This window comes from Bos taurus, chromosome 18 (assembly GCF_002263795.3).
Source record: "Bos taurus isolate L1 Dominette 01449 registration number 42190680 breed Hereford chromosome 18, ARS-UCD2.0, whole genome shotgun sequence".
Taxonomy (NCBI): Eukaryota; Metazoa; Chordata; class Mammalia; order Artiodactyla; family Bovidae; genus Bos; species Bos taurus.
Window position 1 is genome coordinate 1,384,991 of NC_037345.1, and position 19,427 is coordinate 1,404,417.

At 40.3% G+C, this 19,427-nt stretch overlaps 1 long non-coding RNA gene across 7 annotated transcripts in view; it reads right to left on the reverse strand.

Annotated features, from left to right (window-relative positions):
• The window catches only part of LOC101902469 (uncharacterized), an 85,120-nt gene that overhangs the window by 64,822 nt on the left and 871 nt on the right, over positions 1-19,427 (reverse strand). For 5 of the 7 annotated variants that reach the window (XR_812530.4, XR_009491254.1, XR_009491251.1 and 2 more), the window contains exons 2-4: positions 11,369-13,361; positions 3,779-3,884; positions 1,549-1,692 (exon numbers count right to left, since the gene is read on the reverse strand). This is a non-coding gene — a long non-coding RNA (uncharacterized lncRNA). The remainder of the gene's footprint in view (positions 1-1,548; positions 1,693-3,778; positions 3,885-11,368; positions 13,362-19,427) is intronic. The other 2 variants (XR_009491253.1, XR_009491252.1) reach the window with 2 other exon arrangements.

The following is a 19,427-nucleotide window of genomic DNA, read 5'->3' on the forward strand; positions in this document are numbered from 1 at the left end:
AGACAGGCAAAATATCTGAACAGGTATTTCACCAAAGAAGATATACAGATGGCAAAAAGCATATGAAAAGATGTTCAACATCTTAATGCATTAGGGAATCACAATTAGAAGTCAGTGCACACCTGTAAGAATGCCAGAAATCCAAAACACTGAGCATGACAAATGCAGGTGTGGACGTGGAGCAACAGGAACTTTCATTCATGGCTGGTAGAAATGCAAAAAGGTACAGCAACTTTGGAAGATATTTTGGCCATTTTATCTCTTTTTACAAAACTAAAATACACTTACTATAAAACCCAGCAATTGTGCTCCTTGGTATTGAATATTTACCCAAAAGAACTGAAAACACATCCAAACAGAAACCTCCAATGCATGCTTACAGCAGCTTGATTCATAAGTGCCAAAACTTAGAAGCAAGCAAGATACCCTTCAGCAGGTGGAAAGATGAATTATGGGACATGAAATACTATTGTACAGTACAATGAGATACTATTCAAGGCTAAAAGGAAATGAGCTGTCAGCTATGAAAAGATACGTTGAAACCTTAAGTGCATATTACTAAGTGAAAGAAACCAATATGAAAAGGCTGCATACTAAATGCTTTCAACCATATGATATTCTGCAGGGGCAAAACTATGCAGACAAGAAACAGATCAGAAGTTGCAGAGGTTGGGGGTGGGGTGGGAGGGATGAATCTGCAGAGCACAGAGGATTTGGGGCAGTGAAACTCTTCTCTATGGTACTAAAATGGTGAAGGCATGTCACTATCCTTGTCAAAACCCGTGAAATGTAAAACGCCAAGTGTGAACACAAACTGTAAACTACGGATTCTGGGTGATAAAGATGTATCAGTGCAGGGTCATCAATCATAACAAATGCACTCTGGGTGCAGGATGCTGACAGCGGCTGAGGCTGCGCACACGTGGGCACACGGGGCACATGGGAACTGTGCGTGTTCCACTCAGGTAATGTTACCAAACAGTTAAGGAAGAAACAGCACTAACTCTTCACAGGCTTTTTTTTTTTTTTTTAAATAAAGAGAAAGAAACATTTTCCACTTCACTGTATGACACCAACACCACCAAAATCATACAAAGCCACTACAGGGGGAAAGAAAATTAGATGTTAACATTCTTATCAAAACATTAGGACATCTGATTAGGATATCAGCAACATAAAAAATAATTATTGTAATAATAACACATCATGATGAAGAAGTTTATTCCAGCTATGCAAAGTAGGTTCCACAGGTAAAAATCAATGTAATTCTCCACCCACCAGATGGGCAATCCACAAACTGGAGCACAATGATATCACAATCCTCCCAGTGCAGTGAGGGTACTGAGCCCCACATCAGGCTTCCCAGCCTGGAGTCCGGCAAAGGGACTAGGAATCCCCAGGGAACCTGACTTTGAAGGGCAGCGGGACTTGACTGCAGGACTTTACAGGATTGGGGGAAAGAGTCTCCACTCCTGGAGGGCACACACCAAATCCTCTGGACCCAGGGGAAAGGAGCAGGGACCCCACAAGAGACTGAAGCAGACCTACCTGCTAGTGTTAGAGGGTCTCCTGCGCAGGCATGGGTTGGCAGTCACTCACTGTGGGGATGGCGGCACCAGCAGCAACAGTCCCGGGAGCTGCCCCTTGGCACGAACCCTCCTTGTGGTCATGAGACAGGACACTATAAAACTCCTAGAGGAGAACATAGGAAGAGCTCTGATGTAAATTGTAGCAATGCTTTTTCAATCCCTCTCCCAGAATAATGGAAATAAAAACAAAAATAGACAAATATAACCTAACTAAACTCAAAAGCTTTTGCACAGCAAAGAAAACAATAAACAAAACAAAAAGACAACCCTCAGATTGGGAGAAAATATTTGCAAATGATGTGACTGACAAGGCTTTAGTCTCTAAAATCTACAAACAGTTCATGAAGCTTAACATCATCAAAACAAACAACCCTCTCAAAAAATGGGCAGAACATTGGGGTACATGTGTATTTTTCAGTTTTGGTTTCCTCAGGGTATATACCTAGTAGTGGGATTCCTGGGTCATATGGTAGTTTTATTCCTAGTTTTTTAAGGAATCTCCATACTGTCTTCCATAGTGACTGTATCAATTTACATTCCCAGCAACAGAGCAAGAGGGTTCTCTTTAGTCCACACCCTCTCCAGCATTTGTTTGTAGATATTTTTGCTGACGGCCATTCTGACCAGTGTAAGGTGATATGTTGAACATCTTTTCATGTGTTTATCAGCCATCTGCATGTCTTCTTTGGAAAAATGTCTGTTTAGGTCTTTCGCCCACTTTGTGATGGTTGTTTTGTTTTTCTGGTATTGAGTTGAATGAGCTGCTTGCATACTTTAGAAATTAATCCTTTGTCAGTTGTTTCATTTGCTATGTACCCAGTGTTCATTGCAGCACTATTTACAATAGTTAGGACATGGAAGCAACCCAGATGTCCATCTACAGATGAATGGATAAAGAAGCTGTGGTACATATATACAGTGGAATATTACTCAGTCATAAAATGGAACGCGTGTGAGTCAGTTCTAACGAGGTAGATGAACACAGAGTCTATCACATGGAGTGAAGTAAGTCAGAAAGAGAAAAATAAATATTGTATGTTAATGCATACATATGGAATCTAGAAAGACAGTACTGATGAACCTATTTGTGGGGCAGCAGTGGAGATGCAGACATAGAAAACAAACTGATGGTGCGGGAGGGAAGAGAGGGTGGGACGTATGGAGAGAGCAACATGGAAACATGCACTGCCCTGTGTAAAACAGACAGCCAACGGGAGTTTGTTGTATGACTCAGAGAACTCAAACTGGAGCTCTGTGGCAACCTAGAGGGGTGGGATGGGAAGGGAGGTAGGAGGGAGGTTCAAAAGGGAGGGGATGTGTGTACACCGATGGCTGATTCATGTTGATGTTTGGCAGAAACCAATACAGGATTGTAAAGCAACTATCCTTCAAGTAAAAATAAATAATTTGTTTTAATTGGCAGAAGACCTAAACAGACATTTCTCCAAAGATGACATACAGATGGCCAAAGGCACATGAAAAGATGTCCGATACCACTAATTATTTGAGAAATGCAACTCAAAACTGCAATGAGGTTATCACCTCACACCAGTCAAAATGGCCGTCATTTTTTTTTAAAAATCCACAAACAATAAATGCTGGAGAGGGTGTGGAAAGAAGGGAATCCTCCTGCACTGTCAGTAGGAATGTAAACCGGTACAACCACTATGGATAACAGTGTGGAGATGCCTTAAAAACTAAAAATAGAGCTACCCTGCAATCCCACTCCTGGGCATATATCCAGAGAAAAACATGACCCAAAAGGATAAATGCACCCCAATGTTCATTGCAGCACTGTTTACAATAGCCAAGACATGGAAGCAACCTGAATGTCCACTGACAGAGGAAAGGACAAAGATGTAGGACATATATACAATGGAACATTACTCGGCCATTAAAGAGAATGAATTAGGGCCATCTGCAGCAACATGGATGGGCCTAGAGATCGTCATACCGAGTGAAGGATGTCAGACAGAGAAGGAGAAGTATCATATGACATCCCTTACATGTAGAATCTAAAAAATGAAAACAAATGAACGTTTTTACAAAACAGACTCACAGACTTAGAGAACGACCTTATGGCTGCAGGGGTGGGGGATGGGGGGAAGGACGGGGGAAGCGATAGTTAGGGAGTTTGGGATGGACATGTACACAGCTATATTTAAAATGGATAACCAACAAGGACCTACTGTATAGGAGATGGAACTCTGCTCAATGTTATGTGGCAGCCTGGAAGGGAGGGGAGTCAGGGAGAACAGATACTTGTACATGTATGGCTGAGTCCTCTCCATTCACCTGAAACAATCACAACATTGTTAACTGGCTATACTCCAATACAAAGTTTTAAAACTTTAATTTAAAAAAATGAGCGTAATTCTCCATATTAGTGGGATAAAGTAGAAACTCATAGGACTATTTCAGCTGATACAGAAAACCACTGGGCATAATTTAACACCTGTTACTGATGAAAACTCTGAGCAAAATAGGGACTAAAAGAGAATTTCCTCAACCTGAAGGACAATTATGAAAAGCTGTAGATTTCATAATACTAAATGGAGACAGACTAAACATTTTATCCCCAAGATTAGGAATAAGGCCAAAATGTACTTTTACTTCTATTAAAAATCATACTGGAGGTCCTGGATGATGCAAAAAACGATGATAGGTAGATAGGCAAAAGGTATATATATTAGAAAGAAAGAAGTAAAATATCACTGATAAATTTTTATAAATGTAAACAGTCAATTTTAGCAATTTAGTCAGAATTTTAAGTTAATATATAAAAATCACTGACATTCCTAAATACTAGTAACCAGCAAAAATTGAAAGAAAAACAAAATTTCCAGTATTATCAAGAAATATGAACTACTCTGGGACAAATTTAACAAAATTTGTGCGATATCTATACAAGGAAAACTACAAAAACACGACTGAATTTAAAGAAAATGCAAAAGGAAAAAAAAAGAGGTACCACATGATTGAAAAAAGTTGTATTTCTTATGAGATAATTTGTCAGCTTATTGGTCTAACATAGATTCAGTGTGATCCCAAACAGGTTTTCAGCAAACTTCTTGTAGAAACTGACAAGTTGATTAAAAATTTATATAGGAAAGGGCCAGCAATCACAAAGATGTCTTAGAGGAATACAGAAAGCTAGAAGAGTGACACTACTAGATACTAAGTGTACATGCAGACTTAAAGAGTTATCATACCTAACTTCAAAGCAGTGTGTGGTAACAGCATAATGGACAGACATATAAATCAGCATAAGAGTGCCAAAATAGAACAAAAAGCCAATCTGCTTTTAAGACCATCCATTGATTGGAGGGGGTTGGGGGGGGTGAGTACTGTTTTTTTCAACTCAGAATTACCCACCACCAGTACTTTTTAAACGCAGAAGGCGATGGCACCCCACTCCAGTATTCTTGGCTGGAAAATCCCATGGACGGAGGAGCCTGGTGGGCTGCAGTCCATGGGGTCTCGAAGAGTCGGACACGACTGAGCAACTTCACTTTCACTTTTCACTTTCATGCATTGGAGAAGGAAATGGCAACCCACTCCAGTGTTCTTGCCTGGAGAATCCCAGGTACAGGGGAGCCTGGTGGGCTGCCATCTGTGGGGTCGCACAGTCAGACTCGACTGAAGTGACTTAGCAGCAGCAGCAGTAATTTTTAAAAACAGTTCTACCTGTACTTTTTGGTGAGATCTTATCTCTTAATTTATTACAATAAATGTCCCCTCGTATTACTGAGCATATCTATAATGTTGCTTTAAAATTCTTGTGTTCTAATTCAACTTCTCAATCATGTTGAAGTCAGATTCCATTGACTGCCTTTTCTCTTGGACAAAGATAACATTTTCTTGTTTCTTTGTATATTTTGATTTTTTTTTACTATATTTTGGACATTATGAATGACTTATAAGAGATTCTGAATTATTCTGTGGTTTTCTGATGAATACTGATATTTTTATTGCAACAGGCAGTTAACTTGACTGAGGTAAAAACACCAAAGTGCTTTTCCTGTGTGGGCAACCGCTGAAATCTCTGTTCAGACCTTTTAGATTTATCTGGACTGCTTGAAAACTGTCTCATGCAAGCCCAGTTCACGAGTCAAGTGATGATGTGGTGAGTTTATAAACAAAATTTAGAGCTCCCCTTTGTGAGTCTGTCATTTCCCTACTAACTTTCCAGCTGCTGTGCGGCATGTGTGCCAAGTGGCTTCAGTCATGTCTGACTCGTTGTGACCACATGGACTGTAACCTGCCGGGCTCCTCTGTCCATGCGAATCTCCAGGCAAGAATACTGGAGTGGGTTGCCATTCCCTCCTCCAGGGGATCTTCCCGACCCAAGGATCAAACTCGTGTCCCTTATGTCTCTCGCACTGGCAGGCAGGTTCTTTACCACTAGCGCCACCTGGGAAACCCTCCAGCTGCTGAGGTTACCCCAAATTCTGCCCTCTGGCTGTTCAATCTGAAAGTCTGTCAATATCCTTTTCAAGTTTTATCTTGGCCTGCACACTGGGGTAAAAAATGTGATAAACATAGGACATTCATGCAGTGCCATTCTCCTTTTCCAAACAGATACCCATCCAGTTTCTGCCTGCTTTGGCTTGTTCCCCTTGTATTCAAGCAGTTAAACTTTCATCTTTTTGACAGATTGTAATTGTTACCACAGAAGGATTGTTCAAAAGGTGGTACTCCTTCCTTAGGAAAGGTAAAAATGGTCCTAGAACTGGATCTCTATAGCGAAAAAAATGAATCTTATCCCACCACTCACACAAGAACGAACACAAAACAGATCAGAGATTTAAATGTAAAAGCTGAAGCTATATATTCCAGAAAGAAAATCTCTGTGACTCTGAGGTAGACAAAGAATGCTTAGATAGGATGCATGAGTCAAATTAAAAATGAACAAACTGAACACCAGTGTTAATCTTATGACTCATGCATTTTGTGTTCAATCTGAGCAATCTTTCTCTACCTCAGTCACAGAGATTTTCTTTCTGGAATATACAGTTTCAGCTTTTTCAGCTTTTCCATTTAGATCTCTAATATACTTTATGTTCATTTTTGTGTGAAAGGAAAATTAAGATTCACTTTTTTTCCATATGGATACCCAATTAAAAGACACTTGCTCCTTGGAAGGAAAGCTATGACAAACCCAGACAGTGTACTAAAAAGCAGAGACATCACTTTGCCAACAAAGGTCCATATAGTCAAAGCTATGGTTTTTCTTGTAGTGAAGTATGGATGTGAGAGTTAGACCATAAAGAAGGCTGAACACTAAAGAATTGATGCTTTCAAACTGCGGTGCTGGAGAAGACTCAAGAGAGTCCCTTGGACTGCAAGGAGATCAAACCAGTCAACCCTGAAAGAAATAAACCCTGAATATTCATTAGAAGGACTGATGCTGAAGCTCCAATACTTTGGCCATGTGATTCAAAAAGCCAACTCATTGGAAAAGACCCTGATGCTGGGCAAGACTGAAAGCCAAAGAAGAGGGTAGCAGAGGATGAGATGGTTGGATAGCACTACAGACTCAATGGACATGAATCCGAACAAACTCTGGAAAACAGTAAAGCACAGCTATGCCTGGTGTGCTGCAGTCCATGAGGTCGCAAAGAGTGAGACGTGACTTAGAAAATGAACAACAAACTGAACATTGTCAAAACTAAAAATTTCTCTAGAAAAGACATCGTTAAAAAATGAAAGTGCAGGGACCTTTCCTGGTTGGTCCAGTGGCTAAGACTCTGCGTTCCCAATGCAGGGGGCCTGGGTTCAGCCCCTGGTCAGGGAACTAGACCGCACAGGTCACAACTAAGACTCGGCATGCCGCAGCAGAGATCAGGGACCCTGCGTGCCACAACTAAGGCCCAGTGCAGCCAAATAAATTAAAAAAAAGAAAGTGCAAGTCTCAGACCAGAAGATATTCTGAACGTATGTTATTAACCAAGTACTTCTATATAGAATATAAGGAAGCTTCAAATTCTCAATAAAAAGAAGCCAAGCCAGTTTTTAAATTGGCAAAAGATTTAGGTAGACACATCACGAAAGAGATCCGAGTACCTAATGAACACATGAAAATGTGGCCAGTGTCACTGGATATCAGTAAAGTACAAATTAAAACCACAAAGGGATACAAACACCCACCAGAATAGCTAAAAGTTAAATGATTAACATTTCCAAGTGTTGGCAAGGATATGGAGAATTGCAACTCTTATACATTCCTGAAGGGAACCTAAAATCACACAAATATTCTGGAAAACAGTTTGACAGTTTCTTATAAAACTGAACAATTACTGTGTGATCCTGTAATTCTACTTCCCAGGTACTTAACCTAAAGATTACACACTGACATTCAAAGCAGCTTTGTTCATAATGGCTTCAAACTAGAAACAACCCAAATGTCAATCAAAATATGAATGGATAAGCAAATTATATACATATAAATACATACAGATAAATAATACCATAATATTGACATACACTAAAATAGGAGTTAATGTCAAAAACATAACTGAGAAACAAACTAGATACAAAACAGTACATTCTGTATAACTTCATTTATTTATATGACATTAGAGAAAGTCAAACATGGACATGGTTCTATGCTAGTTTAAAACTCAATCCAATTGTTGGATTGTGGCCAATTTCCTGTGCCTATTACTTCTGGGTTACCTTGGTGGATTTCTGTTCTTGAGGGCTCTGATTGGATACCCGCTAGGAAATTTGTTTTAGATGAGTGTTCAATCCTGTTCTTTCTATCCATAATAATTCTAGATGGGATCCTCTCACCTGGCCAATTAAAAATACCTGCTCTGAGGCCAGCCATAGATTTAAGTTTTCTCTTAGGGTCATTTAAACTCAATCAGAGTGATGAGCTAAGTCTCAGTAAGAAATTAACTTCTCATCTATTAAAAGGAAAACTCCTACAATTATGGGGAGGATCTACATGGTTAACACCAGGCTATGGTCATTTAAGTTTAAAGGCTCCTCCATGTTGGGAACGGTTAAATCATACTAAAAATGATCAACCTGGTAATTGAGACAAGGCTGGGTGCTTTATGAACTATGCCAGTTATTACCCTTAGAGAGAGTAATTGGTATGGAACTCAGTGGATTTGTGGCACTAATTTATGGCCTTGACATCTACAGGGATGATACAAAGGTGTAGCCTGGGATTCCCATAATTTAAGGTCATACATGTTAACAAATTACAGATAACCCCAACCAATCTACCATTGGTATGATCCCAATGGGTCAAAGATCTGTATTCTACTGGTATGACCATTTAGCAGCTTGTGTGTGTGTGTGTGTACATGCCTTCAATGGGGCTGGAGGGTGTAATTGACCTTGACAACTTTCATAAGCTTTAAATGATAGTAACTGGGCTATTAGCCTATTGAATTCTGAGATCTCAATGATGAGAAAGGCAGTGCTACACAACTGCAAGACCCTTGACACCTTACAGCATCTCTGGGAGATATCTGTGCTATAATTCAAACTGAATGCTGTATTTTTGTACCTGATAAATCCTTTCATGTAACACATTTGAACCACATAAAAAATTTGCTCTAAGTGACCCATTCCCTAGTCTTGACAATCTTTAAAGAAAAACTGGTGTGGGAGGCTCATGGCTAAAATATTTACTTTTAATTCCACTAATGTTATTAACTATACCATTTGTATCCTGCTTGTTCACAAGATTATTATTTCTTGTATTACCAAGTATATGACTGAGCTTTCAACGGAAATGATGACTAGACTTGAAGCAGTTGATCAAAAGTATAGTTCAATATATGATCAATGATTGTAATAGTGTAACTCTAGAAGGCAATGGCAACCCACTCCAGTACTCTTGCCTGGAAAATCCCATGGACGGAGGAGCCTGGTAGGCTGCAGTCCATGGGGTCGCGACGAGTCAGACACAACTGAGCGTCTTCACTTTCACTTTTCACTTTCATGCACAGGAGAAGGAAATGGCAACCCACTCCAGTGTTCTTGCCTGGAGAATCCCAGGGACGGGGGAGCCTGGTGGGCTGCCGTCTATGGGGTCACACAGAGTCGGACATGACTGAAGCGACTTAGCAGCAGCAGCAGCAGAGAAAGTCAAAACAAATCTATAAAGTAAAAGCACATTAGTGGTTGCCAAAGATTAGCAGAGAGGAGATAGAAAATGACTCTAAACAGGACAAGGGAACCTATTGGGGTAAAAGGCAAGAATAGGGAAGAAGCTGTATCTGAGAAGATATTGATCAAGAATTTTACAAAACTGATGGGAAATATCAAGCTATGATTCAACCCTACAAAAGGATAAACAGTATGCATTAGAAAAAATATATAAGCCTAGGCATATCATTTTAAAACTACTTAAAATAAAAAAAATGGATAATCTTGACAGCAATCAAAGAGGTAAGTTCCTTTTTAAGTCTGATACCTAACTTCCAAGGAAAAACTGTAGGGATCAGAAGGTAATGGAATTACATCCTCAAAGGAATGGTAACATTGAACTAACCATCCATAACTGACAAAACTACCCTTCATCAATGAAGATGAAATAGACTTTTTCAAATATATGAAAAATTGTGAGAATCTGCCCTCAACAAATTCATATTCAAATAAATACTGAAGGGCATTCTTCAGGTAGAAGGACAATGATTCCACAACGGAAACTAGGAGACCCAGGAAGGAATGAAAAGTCACCCAAAAAAGGTAGATCTACAATAATGATAAATCGTACAGGATTTTAAATACCTAGAAAACTAAAATACAAACAGCAAAATATGAGAACATGAGATAAAATGTAAGTTAATAATAGATTTGATAAATCAAGGGTATAGAGCAGAGGGAAATTAAATTATTTAAAAAATCAATCTAAGAGAGAGCAAGAAAGGAAAAAAATGAGAAATAATATGATGGTAAGTATCAAGTCAATATATTTTTACAGGCTAATATATTAATAATTATATTAAATAAAGAAGGGTCAACTGCAGGGGTCTGATTTCTAACCATTTGACTCTTAAGGACTCCAAGACCCCATTATCTTGAGGCTGTATGACTCTAACACTCAGCCTCTTGATTACTGAGACCTGTATCTCCTTACTCTCAGCATAGGATATATATTATCAATATAGGAGATACCCACTGATCAGCCTACAGGCTCACTGCTCTTTTTTTCTTCCAGCACCTAAACTGCTCCTGGACCCTGGGGAACTTTTATATGCTTGTGGGAGAGGGCATATTATCAGTGAAGGTTACCTTTTCCTCCACTGTGCAAAAACAAGAAACATTGCCTACCCACTGTTTTTCTTTTAATTCATGTCCCACCAAGTGAGCCTAGTTTTCATTTTCATTTTATAGCATTTCCCTGCTAACTGCAGTAGGGAACTAGGTAGTGCCCAGGGAAAGTAATGAAGATGCAGAATGTATGAGGACAGCAGAGACAAGTTATCATAGAGACCCAGAGGTTTAAAGCAACAGAAATTTATCCTCTTAATTCTGGACACTAGAAGTCTGAAATCAAGGTAAGAACATGGCCCTTGCTCCCTCTAAAGAGTTGAGAGAAGGCTCCCTCTTTCCCTCTTCTTAGTTTCTAGTGGTTGCCCACAATCCTTTGTGTTCTTTGGTTGCAGCTGCATAATTCCAATCCCTGCTTCCAGAATCTTGCCTCAGTGTGTATGTGTTCCCAGTGTCTCTGTATTCAAACCTCCTTCTTTCTCTTATAAAGACACCAGACACTGAGTTAGGACCCACCCTAATCCAGTATGATCCCATCTTACCTTGGATAAAATCTGCAGAAACCTTCAGCTCAGTTCAGTCGCTCAGTTGTGTCCAGCTCTTTGCGACCCCATGGACTGCAGCACACCAGGCTTCCTAGGCAAGCTCCCAGAGCTTGCTCAAACTCATGTCCATTGGGCCAGTGATGCCATCCAACCATCTCATCCTCTGTCATCCCCTTCTCCTCCTGCCTTCAATCTTTCCCAGCATCAGGGTCTTTTCCAAGGAGTCAGTTCTTCGCATCAGGTGGCCAAAGTATTGGAGTTTCAGCTTCAGCATCAGTCCTGCCAATGAATATTCAGGACTGATTTTGGATGGACGGACTGGTTGGATCTCCTTGCAGTCCAAGGGACTCTCAAGAGTCTTCTCCAGCAGCACAGTTCAAAAGCATCAATTCTTTGGCACTCAGCTTTCTTTACAGAAACCTTATTTCCAAATTAAAATCACATTCACAAATAATAAGGTTCAGACTTAAAAATATTTTGGGGTAAGAGATGGAGGTACACAATTCATCCCACACCAGAGACTCTCTCTAAATTTAAGAAGCTGTACAAAGTTCTAATAATTCCTATCCATGTTCTTTAGGTCTGAGTTTCTGGAATTCCCTTGGGCCTCCTGTTAGCTTTGTTTATCTCTGTGGATAGTGCTTTTTAAATGACCCTAGCCCTCTGAACTTACAAAACCTATAAAGCCCTCTCTAGGGTTTCCCTCATAGCTCAGTTGGTAAAGAGTCTGCCTGCAATGCAGGAGACTGGGGTTTGATTCCTGGGTTAGGAAGATCCTTTGGAGAAGGAAATGGCAACCCATTCCAGTAAGCTTACCTAGAGAATCCCATGGACAGAAGAGCCTGGCAGGGTACAGTCCATGAGGTCACAAGAGTCGGACACAACTTAGTGACTAACCCACCCAGCCTTCTGAACTTTCAACTTCTATAAAGCCCTCTCTACAAAAATTTCTCTTTCCAGGTGACAAGCTTGATGGTGGAGTTAGAATAAATTCCTATCCTCCTGACAACAGGGATCAAATCTTTATAATCCAATATAAAGCAGAATAGAGTATGCTATTCAATAAATTAAATTCAGCTGTGTAGTGTTTCTTATGGGACCTCATCATTACCTTTTAACTGAGCTTTGCCATGTAAGAAAGATCTCCTTATGATTTTCCCTCACACTCCACACCCTTGCTTTCCTCCCTCTGAGACTATTTGATAGTTTTAGAAATCTCCTAGAAGGCACTTATTTAACTTCTGTGAGTAGAACCACAGTAGTAGATATAATGGTCATCTGAGTTAAATTCACCCATTCCAGTCCATTTTAGTTCGCTGATTCCTAGAATATAGACGTTCACTCTTGCCATCCTGTTTGACCACTTCCAATTTGCCTTGATTCATGGACCTGACATTCCAGGTTCCTATGCAATATTGCTCTTTACAGCATCGGACCTTGCTTCTATCACCAGTCACATCCACAGCTGGGTATTCTTTTTGCTTTGGCTCCATCCCTTCATTCTTTCTGGAGTTATTTCTCCACTGATCTCCAGTAGCATGTTGGGCACCTACTGACCTGGGGAGTTCATCTTTCTGTGTCCTATCTTTTTGCCTTTTCACACTGTTCATGGGGTTCTCCGGGCAAAAATACTGAAGTGGTTTGCCATTCCCTTCTCCAGTGGACCACATTCTGTCAGACCTCTCCACCATGACCCATCCGTCTTGGGTGGCCCTATGCAGCATGGCTTAGGTTCACCGAGTTAGACAAGGCTGTGGTCTGAGTGATCAGATTGGTTAGTTTTCTGTGACTGTGGTTTCAGTCTGTCTGCCCTCTGATGCCCTCTCTCAGCACCTACCATCTTACCGGGGCTTCTCTTAGCTTGGACGTGGGATATCTCTTCAAGGCTGCTTCAGCAAAACGCAGCTGCTGCTCCTTACCTTAGACGTGGGGTATCTCCTCTCAGCCACTCGCCACTCCAGCGCTGTGCAGCCACTGCTCACCGCTCATACTGTCCAAAATGACAGAATGATCTCTGTTCGTTTCCAAGGCAAACCATTCAATATCACAGTAATCCAAGTCTATGTCCCGACCAGGAACGCTGAAGAAGCTGAAGTTGAATGGTTCTATGAAGACCTACAAGACCTTCTAGAACTAACATTCAAAAAAGATGTCCTTTTCATCAGAGGGGACTGGAATGCAAAAGTAGGAAGTCAAGAAACACCTGGAGTAACAGGCAAATTTGGCCCTGAAGTACAGAATAAAGCAGGGCAAAGGCTAATAGAGTTTTGCCAAGAGAATGCACTGTTCATAGCAGACACCTTCTTTCAACAACACAAGAGAAGATGCTATACATGGACATCACCAGATGGCCAACACCAAAATCAGATTGATTATATTATTTGCAGCCAAAGATGGAGAAGCTCTACACAGTCAGCAAAAACAAAACCAGGAGCTGACTGTGGCTCAGATCATGAACTCCTTATTGCCAAATTCAGACTTAAATTGAAGAAAGTAGGGAAAACCACTAGACCATCCAGGTATGACCAAATCAAATCCCTTACGATTATACAGTGGAAGTGAGAAATAGATTTAAGAGACTAGATCTGATAGACAGAGTGCCTGAAGATCTATGGACAGAGGTTCGTGACATTGTACAGGAGGCAGGGATCAAGACCATCCCCAAGAAAAAGAAATGCAAAAAAGCAAAATGGCTGTCTGAGGAGGCCTTACAAATAGCTGTGAAAAGAAGAGAAGTGAAAAGAAAAGGAGAAAAGGAAAGATATACCCATTTGAATGCAGAGTTCCAAAGAATAGCAAGGAGAGATAAGAAAGCCTCCCTCAGTGATCAGTGGAAAAAAAGAGAGAAAAACTATAGAATGGGAAAGACTAGATACCTCTTCAAGAAAATTAGAGATACCAAGGGAACATTTCATGCAAAGATGGGCTCGATAAAGGACAGAAATGGTATGGACCTAACAGAAGCAGAAGATATGAAGAAGAGGTGGCAAGAATACACAGAAGAACTGTACAAAAAAGATCTTCACAACTCAGATAATCACGATGGTGTGATCACTCACCTAGAGCCAGACATCCTGGAATATGAAGTCAAGTGGGCCTTAGGAAGCATCACTACGAACAAAGCTAGTGGAGGTGATGGAATTCCACTTGAGCTATTTCAAATCCTAGAAGACGACGCTGTGAAAGTGCTGCACTCAATATGCCAGCAAATTTCGAAAACTCAACAGTGGCCACCAGACTGGAAAAGGTCAGTTTTCATTCCAATCCCAAAGAAAGGCAATGCCAAAGAATGTTCAAACCACCACACAATTGCACTCATCTCACATGCTAGAGAGGTAATGCTCAAAATGCTCCAAGCCAGGCTTCAACAGTACGTGAACTAAGAACTTCCAGATGTTCAAGCTGGTTTTAGAAAAGGCAGAGGAACCAGAGATCAAATTGCCAACATTCTTTGGATCATTGAAAAAGCAAAAGAGTTCCAGAAAAACATCTATTTCTGCTTTGCTGACTATACCAAAGCCTTTGACTGTGTGGATCACAACAAACTGGAAAATTCTTCAAGAGACAGGAATACCAGACTACCTTACCTGCCTCTTGAGAAATCTGTATGCAGGTCAGGAAACAACAGTTAGAACTGGACATGAAACAACAGACTGGTTCCAAATAGGAAAAGGAGTACATCAAGGCTGTATATTGTCACCCTGCTTATTTAACTTATATGCAGAGTACATCATGAGAAACGCTAGGCTGGACGAAGTACAAGCTGGAATCAAGATTGCCGGGAGAAATATCAATAACCTCAGATATGCAGATGACACCACCCTTATGGCAGAAAGTGAAGAAGAACTAAAGAGCCTCTTGATGAAAGTGAAAAAGGAGAGTGAAAAAGTTGGCTTAAAGCTCAACATTCAAAAAACAGAGATCATGACATCCGGTTTCATCACTTCATGACAAATAGTTGGGGAAAAACAGTGGAAACAGTGGCTGATTTTATTTTGGGGGCTCCAGAATCACTGCAGATGGTGACTGCAGCCATGAAATTAAAAGATGCTTACTGCTTGGAAGCAAAGTTATGACCCACCTAGACAGCATATTAAAAAGCAGAGACATTACTTTGCCAACAAAGGTCCGTCTAGTCAAGGCTATGGTTTTTCCAGTAGTCATGTATGGATGTGAGAGTTGGACTATAAAGAAAGCTGAGCACCAAAGAATTGATGCTTTTGAACTGTGGTGTTGGAGAAGACTCTTGAGAGTCCCTTGGACTGCAAGGAGATCCAACCAGTCCATCCTAAAGGAGATCAGTCTTGAGTGCTCATTGGAAGGACTGATGCTGAAGCTGAAACTCCAATACTGTGGCCACCTGATTAGAAGAGCTGACTCTTTTGAAAAGACCTGATGCTGGGAAAGATTGAAGGCAGGAGGATAAAGGGACAACAGAGGATGAGATGGTGGGATGGCATCACCTACCCAATGGACATGAGTTTGGGTAAACTCTGGAAGTTAGTGATGGACAGGGAGGCCTGGCGTGCTGCAATCCATGGGGTCACAAAGAGTCGGACAAGACTGAGCGACTGAACAGAACTGAAACAAATAGAATTTACTCTCATTTTTAAAAGTTTTTTAAATAATTTTATTTATTTATTATGGATCTTCACTGCTGTGTGGACTTTTCTCTAGTTACAGAGCATGGGGGCTTCTCATTGCAGTGACCTCTCCTGTTGCAGAGCAAGGGCTCTAGGGCACGTGGGCTCAGTAGTTTTGGTTCCCTGTCTCTAGAGCGCAGGCTCAGCAGTAGTGGCACATGGGCTTAGCTGTTCTGAGGCATATGGGATCTTCCCGGACCAGGGATCAAACCTGTATCTCCTGCTCTGACAGGTGGATTCTTTACCACTTAGCTACCAGTGAAGCCCTACTCTCATTTTTTAAATTTAATTGAAATCTCACAAATAAAGTGCCAGGCCTGGATGGATGCATTGGTGTTTTCTATCAAATATTCAAAAAAAATTAAAAAATAAAAACAATCCTATACAAAATCTTTCAAGAAACAGAAGAACAAACACATCTCAGATCATTTAAAGACAGCAATGTCCTAATTCTAAAACCAGACAATCACAAGTAAACAAAACTAAGACGATTCTCCCTTACGTGTGTGTGTTATGTCGCTTCAGTTGTGTCCAACTCTTTGCAACCCTATGTACTGTAGCTTGCCAGGTTCCTCTGTCCATGGGACTCTCCAGGCAAGAATATTGGAGCGGGTTGCCATGCCCTCCTCTAGGGGATCTTTCTTTTTTCTCTCTCTCTTTATGACTAATTTCTTCCTGGTTCTTTATTTTTTTTAATATAAATTTATTTAATTGGAGGTTAATTACTTTACAATATTGTATTGGTTTTGCCATACATCAACATGAATCCGCCACGGGTATACACGTGTTCCCCATCCTGAACCCCCCTCCCACCTCCCTCCCCATACCATCCCTCTGGGTCGTCCCAGTGCACCAGCCCCAAGCATCCAGTATCATGCATCGAACCTGGACTGGCAATTCGTTTCATATATGATATTATACATGTTTCAATGTCAATCTCCCAAATCATCCCACCCTCTCCCTCTCCCACAGAGTCCAAAAGACTGTTCTATACATCTGTGTCTCTTTTGCTGTCTCGTTTACAGGGTTATCATTACCATCTTTCTAAATTCCATATATATGCGTTAGTATACTGTATTGGTGTTTTTCTTTCTGGCTTACTTCACTCTGTATAATAGGCTCCAGTTTCATCCACCTCATTAGAACTGATTCAAATGTATTCTTTTTAATGGCTGAATAATATTCCACTGTGTATATGTACTACAGCTTTCTTATCCATTTATCTGCTGATGGACATCTAGGTTGCTTGCATGTCCTGGCTATTATAAACAGTGCTGTGATGAACATTGGGGTACACGTGTCTCTTTCAATTCTGGTTTCCTCAGTGTGTATGCCCAGCAGTGGGATTGCTGGGTCATAAGGCAGTTCTATTTCCAGTTTTTTAAGGAATCTCCCCACTGTTCTCCATAGTAGCTGTACTAGTTTGCATTCCCACCAACTTTACTAACAGCCATTTATCACATCATGCACAGAATGAAGTTTTAGGTGAACTAAAGTTCTAATGTGAACATTGTAACAACAGTGTAGGAGGGTTCTCCAGGGGATCTTTCTGACCCAGGGATCAAACCCACACCTCTTCTGACTCCTGCATTGACTTGCAAGTTCTTTACCACTAGTGCCACCTGGGAAGCCCATCTCCCTGATGTTTCGCTAAAGGAAACGATCTTAAGGTCACATTAAAAAACATGAAAACAGTCAGGATACACTCCGTTCATGAATGAAAAGACTGAATATAGCAAAGATGACAACTCTTCCAAACTAATATGTTATAGTCAAAGCAATTCCTATTGAAACCTCAAAAAAATTTCTTATGGGATTTAATAAACTAATCACAAAAATTAGTATGAAGGATCTAAGGGCCAAGAATAAATAAGGTAAAGAACAACTTGGTACAGGGAGTAAGGGAAGCAATTAACCCACGGGATACTGTCTTATTTTAAAGCTAAAGTAATTAAAACACTGTATTATATATGCAGAGCTAGACAAAACAGAATAGAAAAGCTCAAAAACAAACATGTATATATCAAAGCTATGTGGGAATACGACATTATCCAATCAGTGAGGAAGGGATGTCCTATTTCAGGGGTTAGCAAACTTTTTCTGTTAATGGCCACACAGTAATATATTAAGCCTTGAAGCCCATATAGTCTCTGTCACAACTACTGAACTCTGATGTTGTAGCACAAGAGAAGACAGACAATAAATTTTAAAAATGGATGTGCCTGTGTTCCAACAGAATTTTATTTACAAATACAGATAGTGAGAAGACTTCCCCAGTGGTCTCGTGGTTAAGAATCCACCTTTCAATGCAGGGAACACGGCTTTGATCCTTCGTTGGGGAATTAAAATCCCAAATGCCTCAGGGGCAACTCAGCCCGTACCAAAACTAGAGAAGCCCACTGGCCACAACGAAAGATCCCGCACACCGCAACTAAGACCTGAAGGAGACAAATGAATAAATAAAATTTTTTAAAAACAACAAACAGATGGTGAGCCAGATTTGGCTCATGGGCCATGGTTTTCCAAATAGCAACAGAACAATGACAAAACTTTACTAACAGCCATTTATCGCATCATGCACAGAACAAAGCTTTAGGTGAACTAAAGTTCTAATGTGAAAAAAGAATACAACATAAATTATACTCAGGGCACATTATTTTTCACAATGAAAGTTATTTTAATATAAAACATCTAAAAAATAAGGCATATAAATTGTTTAACTCAGTATTGATCAAGAATCCTCCTACTTTGTATATTAACTCAAAAAGACAAGATACAAAATCTTATCATTTTACTTCTTATACACGTGTGCCCATACCCTCATGTGAATGACCTTCCTATAACTTTAGAAAGCATTTCAGTGTCTTCTCTTAAATTCTTAATCCAGTGCTCATTTTAAAGCTGCGCTACTAATTTACCTGAGTAGGATCCTATCAGGCCTTCTCAGCACAGATTCCCCCGTGCCCATGTCCTCTAACTGCCTCTTATTTATAGCAAAGCTTTAGCCTCCAAGGACTTCCCTGAATTCCACAGAACAAAATTTAATCAGAGTTGAGAAAATACAGAAATAAAAGAAAACAATCGAGCAAGAGAAAATTATAATAGTTCAGTCATAAAACAAAGTCAAAAACCTTCAGTTTCTCTTTAAGGGTTATAGATAATATTCTGAACCATATCTTTTGAGCCACTCTGCAGACACTAAAACCCACACTAGGTGTATGAAGTTAACTGCATGCTGACCCAGAGCAGTTGGAACCAGAAGATCAAGGATACTGACTCCCAGTTACCTCACCACCAACCAATTAGAAAAACGTCCATGTGCTGATCATATACCCACCAACCCTCCCTAACAAGGGAGTCTGAGCCTTTTGAGCATCAGCTACCCTGACTGCTTGTTTGGCGCCTTCAACAAA